Source organism: Canis lupus, chromosome 9 (assembly GCF_048164855.1).
Source record: "Canis lupus baileyi chromosome 9, mCanLup2.hap1, whole genome shotgun sequence".
Classification (NCBI taxonomy): Eukaryota; Metazoa; Chordata; class Mammalia; order Carnivora; family Canidae; genus Canis; species Canis lupus.
In genome coordinates, this window is record NC_132846.1 from 7706136 (window position 1) to 7718970 (window position 12835).

The 12835-nt window shown below is 31.8% G+C and overlaps 1 protein-coding gene across 5 annotated transcripts in view; it reads right to left on the bottom strand.

The window, feature by feature from the left end:
• NOVA1 (NOVA alternative splicing regulator 1) overlaps nt 1-12835 on the bottom strand; it is a 148692-nt gene that overhangs the window by 100989 nt on the left and 34868 nt on the right. The window lies entirely within an intron of this gene.

Genomic DNA, 12835 nt, shown 5'->3' on the forward strand with positions numbered 1-12835 from the left:
TATTCAATTCACAACGTAACTATAAATCAATGTTAAAACGCATAATGTTGAAAAATTAAACCCAAACATAGTATACTGATTTATAACATTATTTCTATAGTAATTTACCTAATAAAACCAAGCAAATATATACAATTAGATTCTTACTATGTTCAGCTATTTTAATGCTTTTGTTTTAGATGACAATTCAAGAGGGTAAAAACAAAATAGGTGAGATAACAGAACTGAAGTATAAGTGACATGACAATATCTTAAAAATGTAAGGAAACTCATCCTAAAATTCTAAATTACTTTATATTAAAAAAAAACACAATTTTATAAAATAGTAAGTCCTCAAAACTAGCAATGGTTATTTTTCATATAATGGAGCTTTAAAAGTGAACTCAAATAAAATGACAACTTTTCTTCTTCAGAGTTAGAGTTATAATCTAAATACAGTCTTCATCCTTAGCCCAAATCAATGTTACCTAAGTACACAATAACTTGAATTCATTCGTACAGAAAATTATTACCTCCAACTTTTACTACAACTATACCTTTTCTACATATTTTATATTGATGGAATCATTAGATCAAATTTAAAAATTATTCTCTGAGAATATCATTGACTCAATCACAAGGCTGGAAGGCACTATCTTTCTAATTTTTTATCTCTAGGCTCAGCTATTATGTTTATACTACTATAAAGAAGTAACGGTTTACGTTACTTCAAAATATTCACATTTAGATTCCTGAAACAGATTGAGGATGCTGAGAAGCAGAGCCCAACAAATCTGACTATTAAAAAGCATCCATCAAACTTCTGAATCTCACTTGCCATACCAGAATTTATGTATTTGTTTTGGCATATACTCAACAGAGTTAGAGATAGTTCACAATTTCCTTTCAGCTTCCTTAAATTCTTTCTAGAATAAGCATAGTGTAAATAAATATTACATCCCTTAAGTTACAAGAGGTTGTAGAGGAAGACAAAAGTATAGAGTTTATCAGTCTCTTTATTAAAAGAAGACATAGATCAGAGATTCTCAATCTGAAGTCCAGGTATGGGATGATTTAGGTAATCTAGAAATTCTACAAAATTGCATGCTAAAATAAAGACATATTATATGGGTCCACAAGCATATTTTTCTAAGGCAAGTGGGTCGTTTTTGTGAAGTTCTCAAAAGGTTCTGTGACTTCCCCTCCAAAATTTAAGAACTACTGATTAGTGATATGAAGATACCCAATTGAGTAGGCATCCTTATTCATTTAAATTAAATGTCTAACTCTGAGCAGCCGTTTTCTTTTTGTACTATGAATAACAGATACAGGGATGTTCCAACAACTAAATGAAATTATTCACATAAATACATGGTACAGTATCTGATCTATTATTATCAGTAATAGTAATAACTGCTCAAAAAAAAGCTCATCTCAACGTAAACTTCCTTATAGGGTCTCATCTTGTTTACTTCTAGGTAACTTCATAGCTGCGTCTTCTACTTTTATTTAGCTCTATCTTCTAAAAGAGACCAATATCACGAGCTCTACATTTCTATATTATTTTAGATGTTAATGCTAAATACAAGTTTCAGAACACTGCTATGTATTCCTAGAGTCTATATTTCCAAGAGAGTCACACTGGTCCCTTCTATGACATTGTACTTACTTTGAACAGGCTCAGATAATGGAAAATATTCAGCTCCAATTGTCTATATAAGATAATTTAATTTCCTTTATGGGTCTTTCTTTTCATGCATACAATAACATTCAAACAAAAAAATCTAAATTTGAAGAACCTATCAAAAGGGATCACATTTTCTGAAAAGGTTGTACAAGAAACATTCTTACTTTCATAATCATTTTCTTTATTCCTTTCATTTTTGTCTTTCTGAAGGTAAATGATTCAATATACAATCATACCGGTACATCCTTTAAAAAGAATCTGTGAATTATGACATCTGTAGATTACCATACCCTTAAAATAAGTTCACAATATTATAAAGAGCATTACAAAATAGTGTTTATGGTGTTCTTCAAGATTGTGGCAACTTTTAAATACTTATCAAAAATGTCAAATGAACTTTTACCACATATTAAAGATTCTCAGTGAGGAAATTGAAAGGTTTGCTTATGTATGTACAAAATAGTAGGATATGATGCAACAACTATATAGTTGGTTCCCAATAATTTCAATTGGGAAAAACGTTTTTCTAGAGTCTTCTCACAATGAGTTACATTTTATGTATTCACACACTAATAAAATACATAGCAATAAGATAAAAAGGGAAAAGCCTTCAAGTAAAGTAAAGAGAGAAACCTATTAAAGCATTCAGAGTATTGCAACACAAAGGACAGGCAGGAATAGAACATACAGTACATGTAGGGGTCAGTGAGGAGGAGGACAGTAAACACAGGCTCAATTAGGCTAAAGAGTTTTAGAATATTTTACTCCAAAGGGTGACATGTTGAGAAGCATTTTACAAAAATCACTCTAGCAGCATCATGGAAAATGAGCTAAGGTGTGGATGGTTCAACTGGGATGAAAACAATGGGAATATATAATTAGGAATAATAAAAAAATCTATTAAAAAAAACCAAAAATATACTATTATGTAAAAACTAGAAGAGTAAAAATTGTCAGATAAATCAAAGCTATTTCTTTTTTTTTTTCAAAGCTATTTCTAAAGTTTGAGTATAGAAACTAGCATTCCTACATTCATTTATTCACTCAATAAAAAAACTGTCTCCTATGAGTCCTTTAAAACACTAGGTAAAACACTGAACAAAGGAGCCAACAATTTGCCCTTTCAAAGATTACATGCTAATGAAAAAGAAGATAAACTTCTTATAATAAAATATATAGAAATCATATAATATAATAAATTATAATAAAATATATAGAAATGATTCAGATATAAACCAAAAAAAAATGTTATAGGAACAGACTGACAAATATACTATTTTAACAGAGTAGTCAGAGAAAACCTAAAGAAGCAGCATTAAGTGAACAAAGAATGAAATGACATGAGTCCACAGACTATCTGGGGTAAAAACACTACATATAACAATAACAATATATTGTTATTGTTATATAACAATAAGAGCAGAGTTCTGAGACAGGAACAAGTGATCAAAATTTTAACCTAGTGTCAGATCACATAGAACCTTCCTTATAGGCCATAAATAAGGCCTTTGAACTATTAAAAAAAAAAAAAAAAGGCCCTTACAGAAAACCACTGCAGTATTTGGACTGGGGAGTGATATAATTTGTTTTATCTTTTATAAGGATCATAGGAGCTACTGTGGTGGAATTGATAGTAGCCAACAAGAATGGAAATACAGTAGCCCCCCTTTATCCACAGTTGTTATAACCTTCTGCAGTTTCAGTTACTCATGATCAACTGCTCTCTGGGAGCATGTGATCCTCCCTCTAGCATATCATCGGAAGGTCAACAGTAGCCTAACACTACACACATCACAATGCCTGTCATTAACTTTACTTTTTTTTTTTTAATTTTTATTTATTTATGATAGTCACAGAGAGAGAGAGAGAGGGGCAGAGACACAGGCAGAGGGAGAAGCAGGCTCCATGCACTGGGAGCCCGATGTGGGACTTGATCCCGGGTCTCCAGGATCGCGCCCTGGGCCAAAGGCAGGCGCTAAACCGCTGCGCCACCCAGGGATCCCTAACTTTACTTTTCATCACATAGGCATTTTATCATCTCACATCACAAGATGGTTGAGCTCAGTGCAATAAAATATTTTGAGACGGATCACATTCACATAACTTTTATTATGGTATATCATTATAATTGTAATTCTATTATTAATTATGTTGTTAATCTCTTACTGTGTCTAATTTGTAGATTAAACTTTGTCATAGCTATATATGTACAGGAAAAAACAGTATACATAGGATTCAGTACTATCTGTGGTTTCAGGCATCCACTAGGGCCTGTCTTGGAAGATATACTGTATTGGTACTACTATACTAGCAGGACTGTGGTAAAATTTACATAATAATATGAGGTGAGATTAATAACCAGAACTCAAGACTAAGAACAAAAAATCATCAATCATGTATTTAACATTCCGAAGTCAGAACATGTGAGAACCAACTGCTCCTCCATAACTGAAACATGTTCACTTTTCTCAGTTTCTTTTAAACCCAGAACTCTCTACTTTTGTCTCATTTTGAGTGAGTCTACCAACTTGAGAATTTGTTTCATTTTCTTAAAATGTAGTTGGGCTGTGTGTTGTCAAAGAATTCAAATCCAGAAAGAGGTGATCCAAAAGACTGGCAAGAGGGAGGACGGTTATCTCATCTCTCTCAGCGGACTTCTGCTTCCATTTATACTGCTTGTCATCCCATGCCCACTCCCCTTCCCCAAGCTTATTTGAGAGGGAAAAAAAACCCTCAAATTTGGAAATCAGGGTAGAGAGAACCGAAGTCACTACCTGTAATAGCAAGAGTGCTTTGGCTGTGAAGGCAGCTGAACTTGAGCCTCCAGACAGCAGGGATCCTAGCAGCCTTTTACATCCAGAGATGTAAAAACTGAGAATGAATAGAAGACAAGCCAGAACTGGATGGTGTGACACTCCAAAAGTATCTTACCCATAAAACAGGTTTTACACACATGCTGCATCAGAATACCAGTGTTTGTCTCTCTTTCCCCACAGAAGGCATAAAGTCTAGTCAGTGTTTAGCAGAGAAGCAGAAGTAGAAAAATAGAACAACACAAGTTCTCCTGAAAAAGTTCTCCTATATATAAGTCTCCTCATAGGAGAACTTTTCCCCTTTTCCATCTCTTTCCTCTAGATATCAGAACCCAAGAGGAGAAATAGGAATTTAAATGAAAAAGCAGATCACCTGCCACTCACTGGAGTGAACAGACTGAATGACTAGATACAACTCTTTCTATAATCTAGAGCCCAAGTGGCACTGAGTAGAAGGGGAAAATATGAGTTTTAAATTGGGCTATGAGGTTAAAATTCAAATTAGGCAGATTAAACAGACTCCACTAGATTAAAGTCAGATTAAAGTGATTTTCTGAAGTGTCCAAAAAGCTATAACATTTTCTCGAGATGAGTTAAGAAACAAAGTGGCTTGACCAATCATTAACAAAGGTGCTACTGGAGAAAAATATAACCATTCCATGTTTCCATTCCCACTTAATTCTCCACCTCAATTCATACTGTGTTATGAAACATCGTTAGCGCCGTTAGGCTATTGAGTGATTCTGACTTTTTATCGCTCTAAAATATTCTACCAATATCACACTAAATGCCTGCATTAACAATTTTACTTCCTATTCTTAAGAATGACTAGTAATGACATAACTATAGGCATTTTATAAGGAATTCCTTAGATTTTCCCCTTAAATACAAGTTAAATATTTATTTTCAACATTTATAATTTTAGATCTTATTACAAAAACTAACAAATACTAGGTTGTATAGAAGCTAAAAAGTAAAATGTCCTTAAATAAGACTTAAAAGCTTGCAGAACAAAAAGGCTCCCATGCAGGATAAAAGGCAAAAGGGCAAAAAGGAAAGAAAAAAAAAAAAAAAACAGACTAGACATTCACAATGGAGTAATTTAAAACACAAGTTTAGAGAATATTCTGTGCTGACTCATAGCTTAATAACTAGGACTTTCCCTCAAACTGAATCATATTCTTTCCAGTCATTTAGTATTTAATGTTTAATGGGAATTCCCTAAAAATTCAGATAAATCCTTTAACATAAGTTAAGAAGTATCAGTATTTCACATGACTAAATTATACATAACCGTATCTGTTTAAATGTCACATTTTTAGAGAATTCAGGATCCTATTATATTGGTTATTTTATAATACTTTATGTAAAGTTTCCATGTATTTTATAATCATTCATCATCCTAAATTATGCCATGTATATTCAAGATATATTTAATCAATTGGTCCTTCTCAGAGATACAACATAATGAAAAGAAAATAATGTGAGTCAAAATTACAAAACTAAGTTCTATGTTTATACCTTTTTCCTAGGCTATATTTTAATAGGATATAAAAATAAATATTTTGTTGTAAGTCAAATTGAAAAGTAAGGAAAATCGTGCAAACTCAAGTCATCCAAACCTACACGTTAATTCACTGTTAGTAAATAAATATTAGCCAGAATGTCAACACAATATTAAGGGGAATAACATAGTTGGAAGACGGACGCTAAACAACTTTGAGACTTACTAAACAGCCACAGTAGTCAAAATATGTGGTATTGGTTAAAGAACAAATTGGTCAATGGAAGAGAACAGAAATAAATGCAAGCAAATATAATCAGTTGATCTTTGACAAAGGAACTAACAAAATTCAATGAAGAAAGCATAACATTTTCAACAAAGGATGCTGGCACAACTGGCATACACATGCAAAAAAAAAAAAAGAATCTGGATACAGATAATAAACCTTTCATAAAAATGAATCAAGACAAAGATAATAAAACTCCTGAAATATCACATAGGAGAAAATCTTGGCGATATGAGATTAACAATGACTTTTTAGAAACAATACCAAAATCATAATCCATATAAGAATAAAACTAAATCAGAATTCATTAAAATTAAAAACTTCTGTAAAAAAAAAAAAAAGGTAAAAAATTTTAAAAACAAGCCACAGATGAGGAGAGTGTGCAAAACGCACATCCAAATATATATTAAAAAAACAAAGAATATACAAAAACTCAAACTCCACCAATGAGAAGACAATTTTTAAAAATGGGCAAAATATCTTAACAGATATTTCATCAAAGATATCTTACATATAGCATGTAAGCATATGAAAAGATGCTAAACATCCTAAGTGTATCAGCCTGTTAGGGCTGCAATAACAAAGTACCACAAACCAGATGGCTTAAGCAATAGAAATTAATTGTCTCATAATTTTGGAGGCTAGAAGTCCAAAATCAAGGTGTTAGCAGGGTTGGTTCCTTCTGAGGGCTGTCAGGGAAGGATCAGATCCCAGGCCTCAATCCTTGGTTTATAGTTGGCATCTTCATGTTTCCATGGAATTCTTCCTGTATGCATATCTCTGTGTCCAAATTTTCCCTTTTTATAAGGACATCAGTCATATTGGCCTAGGACCCACTGTAATAACTTCATTTTACTAATTCTGTGAAGACCCTATCTCCAAATAAGATCACAGTTTGAGGTACTGGTGGTCAGGACTTCAAAATATGAACTTGGGTAGGGAGGAGATAATTTAGCTCAGAATGGTATATCATAGGGAATTACAAATTTAAAAATCAATGAGATACTACTACACACCTATTATAATGGCTAAAATCCAAAACATTGATACCAGCAAATGCTAAGGAAGATGTAGAACAGAAACTCTTATGTACTGCTAATGGAATGAAAAGTGGTACAACCATTTTGGAAAACATCCGGCAGTTTTTTCAAACTAAACATACTCTTATCACATGATCCAGCAACCACACTCTTTGGTATTTACATGAATGGGCTGAAAATTCAGGTCCACTAAAAAATCTACACAGAAATGTTTATAGCAGCTTTCTTCATAACTGCCAAAACTTAGAGCCAACCAAGATGTTCAACAGGTGAATGAATTAAGAAACTGTGGTATATCCATATTACAGAATATTAATCAGTGATACAAAGAAATGAGCTATCATGGCATCAAACAAAGGACATGTAAAAATTTTAAATGCATATTGCAAAATGAAAAAAAAAAACCTAATCTGTATGAATCCAAATATACAACATTCTGGAAAAAGCAAAACTACAAAGCCAGTAAAACAATCAGTGATTGCCAGAAATGTATGGGGAGGGAAGGAGAGAGGGAGGGAACATAGAGGATATTTAGGAAAGTGAAATTGTTCTGTGTTATACTGTAATGGTGGATACATATCACTATATATTTGTAAAAACACAAAGTGAATTCTAATGTAAACTATGGACTTCAATTACTAACTTATCAATATCAGTACATAAATTGTAACAATTGTACCACATTAATGCAAGATGTTAATAATAGGAGAAACAGTGTTCTGGGGGTACAGGACAAAAAATACATGGCAACTCCTTGGACTTACTACTCAATTTTTCTGCAAGCCTAAAACTGCTCTAAAAATTGAAGTCTGTTAATTAAAAAAAGAAAAGTGGCTGTTATATTAAGACGATTGAGAAGTGAAAGGTTTAGGATAATTACATGGAAATAGAAATAGACCTAAAAATCTATCATGCAAATGATGACAATATTATTTTTGCAGTAATTGTTATGAAAGTAAATTATGCAAGAAATACATTATATCTAATTTTAAAATATGTGACTTGAGTATAAGGCAGGTAAGAAACAATGGTAACATTGTTATGATGGCTGATATGCAAATGAGCTTATCAAGGTAAAACTTTTTTGTTCCTCATTTTCCCCTGACATTCTTTTGTAAAGCTATTTTTTTATAGTCTTACCAAAAAACATTTTCATTCTGAAGCTTCTTTTTCAAGTTATTGCACTTGAAATGGAACACAGTGAAGGAGAATAAGCATTTCATGTATTCAAAGTAAGAAATTTAAACATACATCTAAACAAACTTACTTTCATCATACATAAGTTTGTGGGATCTCGGTACATATTAAGCTATATGTTTATAAAGGTAATTTAAGCCACAAAACACAATAAAATTATAATCTAAATATAGGAAAGCTGTGTCTGGGAAACAAGGTTTAAATAGGCCAAGACATTTTGTTAGGTTTAATGTGCTATTTTAATTTCAGAAACCCAGATAATGCCATGGATATAACAGTATCAAGAGTTTGATGTTATTTTTTAAAAAATATCCATGCTATACTTACTTTAATCATTATAAAATTCCCTAGCTTACCTGATGATATTAGGATGGAACAAGGTGATATCGTTTCAGCAAAATGAAACAGAAAACTTCTCACTAAAAGAATGCAAGGATAAGTTTTTCCTCCCTGCCTACATATTATATGTCTTACTTGGACACAACTGAACATTTATATAGACAAGGGAATTTATAATTAACTATGACATGAATTTTCAGAGAGGTTAATAGTTCTCTACCCTTTTAAAATTTTAAAAAATAAGTTATTGTTCTGGTGTGTAGATTTACAGATCTATCTATACCTCTGTGCAATCATTATTCTATTTTTTTAAAGATTTTATTAATTTATTCATGAGAGACACACAGAGAGAGAGGAGAGAGAAATAGAGAGAGAGAGAGAGAGGCAGAGACACAGGCAGAGGGAGAAGCAGGCTCCATGCAGGGAGCCCGATGTGGGACTCGATCCCAGGTCTTTAGGATCAGGCCCCTAGGCTGAAGGCAGGTGCTAAACCGCTGAGCCACCTGGGCTGCCCCTTCTATTTATTTTTAAATATTCTTCAGTACATATAGGACTCTAATGCGTCTTTCATAAAATGAGAAATAACCATTAATATTTTATGAAATATTAAAACCAATAACCATTTATATTTTATGAAAATATAAAATACCCTGGTAGCTGTATTAAAGATAATGATTAGATAAAGTCTGGTTTGGATCCAACAATGTGGAATTAATCTTACTCTGATCATTTATTAAATACTCTACTGGCTCCCATAATTCTGGGAAGGATACTGAATACCCATTTATAAAAATATAAGATAACTATAAATTTTAATATCATTTTCATCTGATGTAAACAGGTTTATATTTGAGATTGTCTTATTATCAGTTGCTATTGACATTACCAAATCTAAATATCCATGAATGATATTCAAGATATCATACACCAAATTTGTACTTTATGTGATACTAAAAATAAATATATGCTTTATCATGACTCTAAGACCATTCCCTAATTTAAGAATGCCAAAAATGTACATGAATCTCTCAGAACTCCTTATAATATCTATAAAGTATCTTATCATATTTAATAATACATGTCCTTAAATAATAATTTCCTCAAATTTCCTCTACACAAAGTTATAGGAATATAATGAGATCATTCATTGTGATAATTTAGTAAAACTTTATTGAATAAAAAAATTTAAATTTATTATCTATGCCAGGTAAAGACACAGCACAGAGACTATCAACAAAGAGATAATCTATAACTTCCCAAGGTTTTTATAGATAAAAATCAAATAATGGCAGTCTTTACCTAATTCATAGAAAAATTAGATTAAGGGATAAAACTGCCTAATTTTAATATTACACCTAATTCTTAATATTTGGCAACTCCCTCCTATTGCCTATACTAGAATATTCTATTAGTATAACATGGTAGTTATGAGGAGAGACCTTGGGGGGCAGACTGTGAGCAAATCCTACCTCTGCCTCTAATTTTACAGACAAAAAAATGTATATATATATATGTATATATTTACATAGATTTATGCATATACACATTTCATGTACATATGTATATGTTAAATAATGCAATTAATGTGTATATACATTTATGGATATGTATATATGCATGCACACACAAACACATACACATATATATGTAGCGCATATATATATATATATATATATATATGCTTTGAGCAAATCACTTTATCTCACACGATTATTGTGTGAACTTATTCAGTTAATATACAGAAAGCATATAGTTATAACTGTCCCTGGCTCACAGAGAGTTCCATATAATTATTAGCTATTATTATTATTACCATTGCTGCTGCTCTACTAATGTTAAGTTTAATATACTGATGTTCCCAATGTTCTGCAGAATATGATTTACACATATTCTATCACTTGAATAAGGAGATAAGTTTGGGGACTACTGCCACTGAAACAGAAAAAAAGCATGGAATTTTGAAATTTACTTGGAATTTTTAGAGGGAGTAGAGGAATAGCTGTGCGCAGGAAGTATCTCTTGTCACAAAATATTTTGAACTCTCTTGAATTTAAAATCTATTTGCATGTCATATGAGATTTGTGAGTAGAGATAATAGAATTGCATCCTATCCCAAACCTTCTTTATTCTTTAACAGCAGCAGCTGACACAGGAGAATAATTTCCTGCTTCACTGTGCTGACAGTACATCGCCTAGATTCAGAAATTATATCCTCAGCAGGAAGGCAATAGGTTTCTGTCTATACTGAAGAAACAGGAGGATAGAAAAATTACACAAATAGAAATGATTTATTATTATTATAAAAGAAAAACCAAACTATATTGAATAGATTTTATTTTTAGCTGGTGACTCTAAGTAGAATCAAGTTTATTTTAAATTTCAAGTGTTTGGCCATAATATATTTTAAAAATAAAAGATTTATGTTTTCATAATCTTTAAATCTTGGAAACAAACATCATATTTCTACTTCTGAAATTTTTAAACAAAGGAAAAATTCTAATAAGATCAACTAAAATTTATTGGTCCTGATTTTTTTAGTTATACCTAGTGTGTAGAACACTTTGTCCTTGTTCAGACAGTAAATGTCATTAAAAAAAAAAAAAAACAACTCTGAAAAATGGTGGTAAACTATAATTTTTTATGTTAATTTTGTGTTACCAAAAAATTACTCTTCATTCAATAAGTTACTTCTAAATGTACATTTGTGAGTGTGCCGATATGCAGTATATTTATAAACTACTAGGTTTTCCTCTAAATACTCTAGTGACTTGCTTTATTTAAAGTGATTTTTAAGATGTACATTAGTTTCAGTAACTCTAAATGTCATGAAGGTATTGTAGACTTCTTGCCTATAATGATAAAGTATCAATCTCAGGTTCTAGAAGTAAGTTCCCAGATTCAATTTTTTCTGCCATTTATCAGTCATGTGGTATTAGGCAAATTACTTATCATTTTGTTCCCTCATCTATAAAATGAGGATAATAATAATGTCTTTCTAATGAGATCTGTTTGAAGATTAAATGAAAATCTACATTACAATACTTAGAACAAATCTAGCACATGGTAAAGATAAATGCTAGTGGTCAATAATATTACTAACATGGCTGAGTGTGGCAGATTCAGCATACTCCCTTCTGAAACTTCACTAAAATGACAAAAAAGTACAAAACCAAAGGACAAAGAAAATGGCAGAGAAGACAAGAGTAAACAAGAAATTAAACGTGGTTGTGAAAAATAAAAAACAGGCAGAAGACTAGAGACTCAGCACAGCAGAGGAAGCTGAAAACTAAGTGGCAGAAAAAAAAAAAGGATAATAGAATTTGCCTAATGGAATTCCAAAAAGACAAGAGGTAATTTTAGCAGTGGATACTGAGGAATTCTCTAAAAGTCTATACAGAGAACACTTTCACACATGGGTTAACTACTGCATTCCACATGTCTTCCACTTCCGGATCAGAGGGCTGAACGTTTTGAACAGAGATATTCCTTAGAAGTAACAAGTACAACATAGATAAGGAACAAGGGTCAACTGGATCTCAACTGGTTCCTAAATGTTGGTAGGTAGAAGTAAACTATCCAGAAAGAATATTTGCAGATTCACTGGAGAATATTTAAGACCTCAGAGAATAGACCTATAGATACACACAATCTGGCATCTCCCAGAAAAATTCAGGCTCTTTGCTTAATCATACTCATGAAGCCAGCAAGGCAACAATTCTTGTTCTCAGACACACAGCTTCCAACCAAATCTGCAGTATCTCATTAAGTCAAGGCTTTCAGAAAAGTCTCCAACATTAAGGACTAAAATTGTATTGAATAAACAAAAAAAAGTACTCAAAAGAAACAAAACACAAAGAGCAGAAGAATTCTTAAAAAATATTAGCCTCATAGATATAAAATATACCAATTATAGACTCAAGATAAAAACAATGTGCTATGTGAAAAAAAAGAAAAAGAATAATCAGAGAAACAGTAAGAACATTTAGAAAA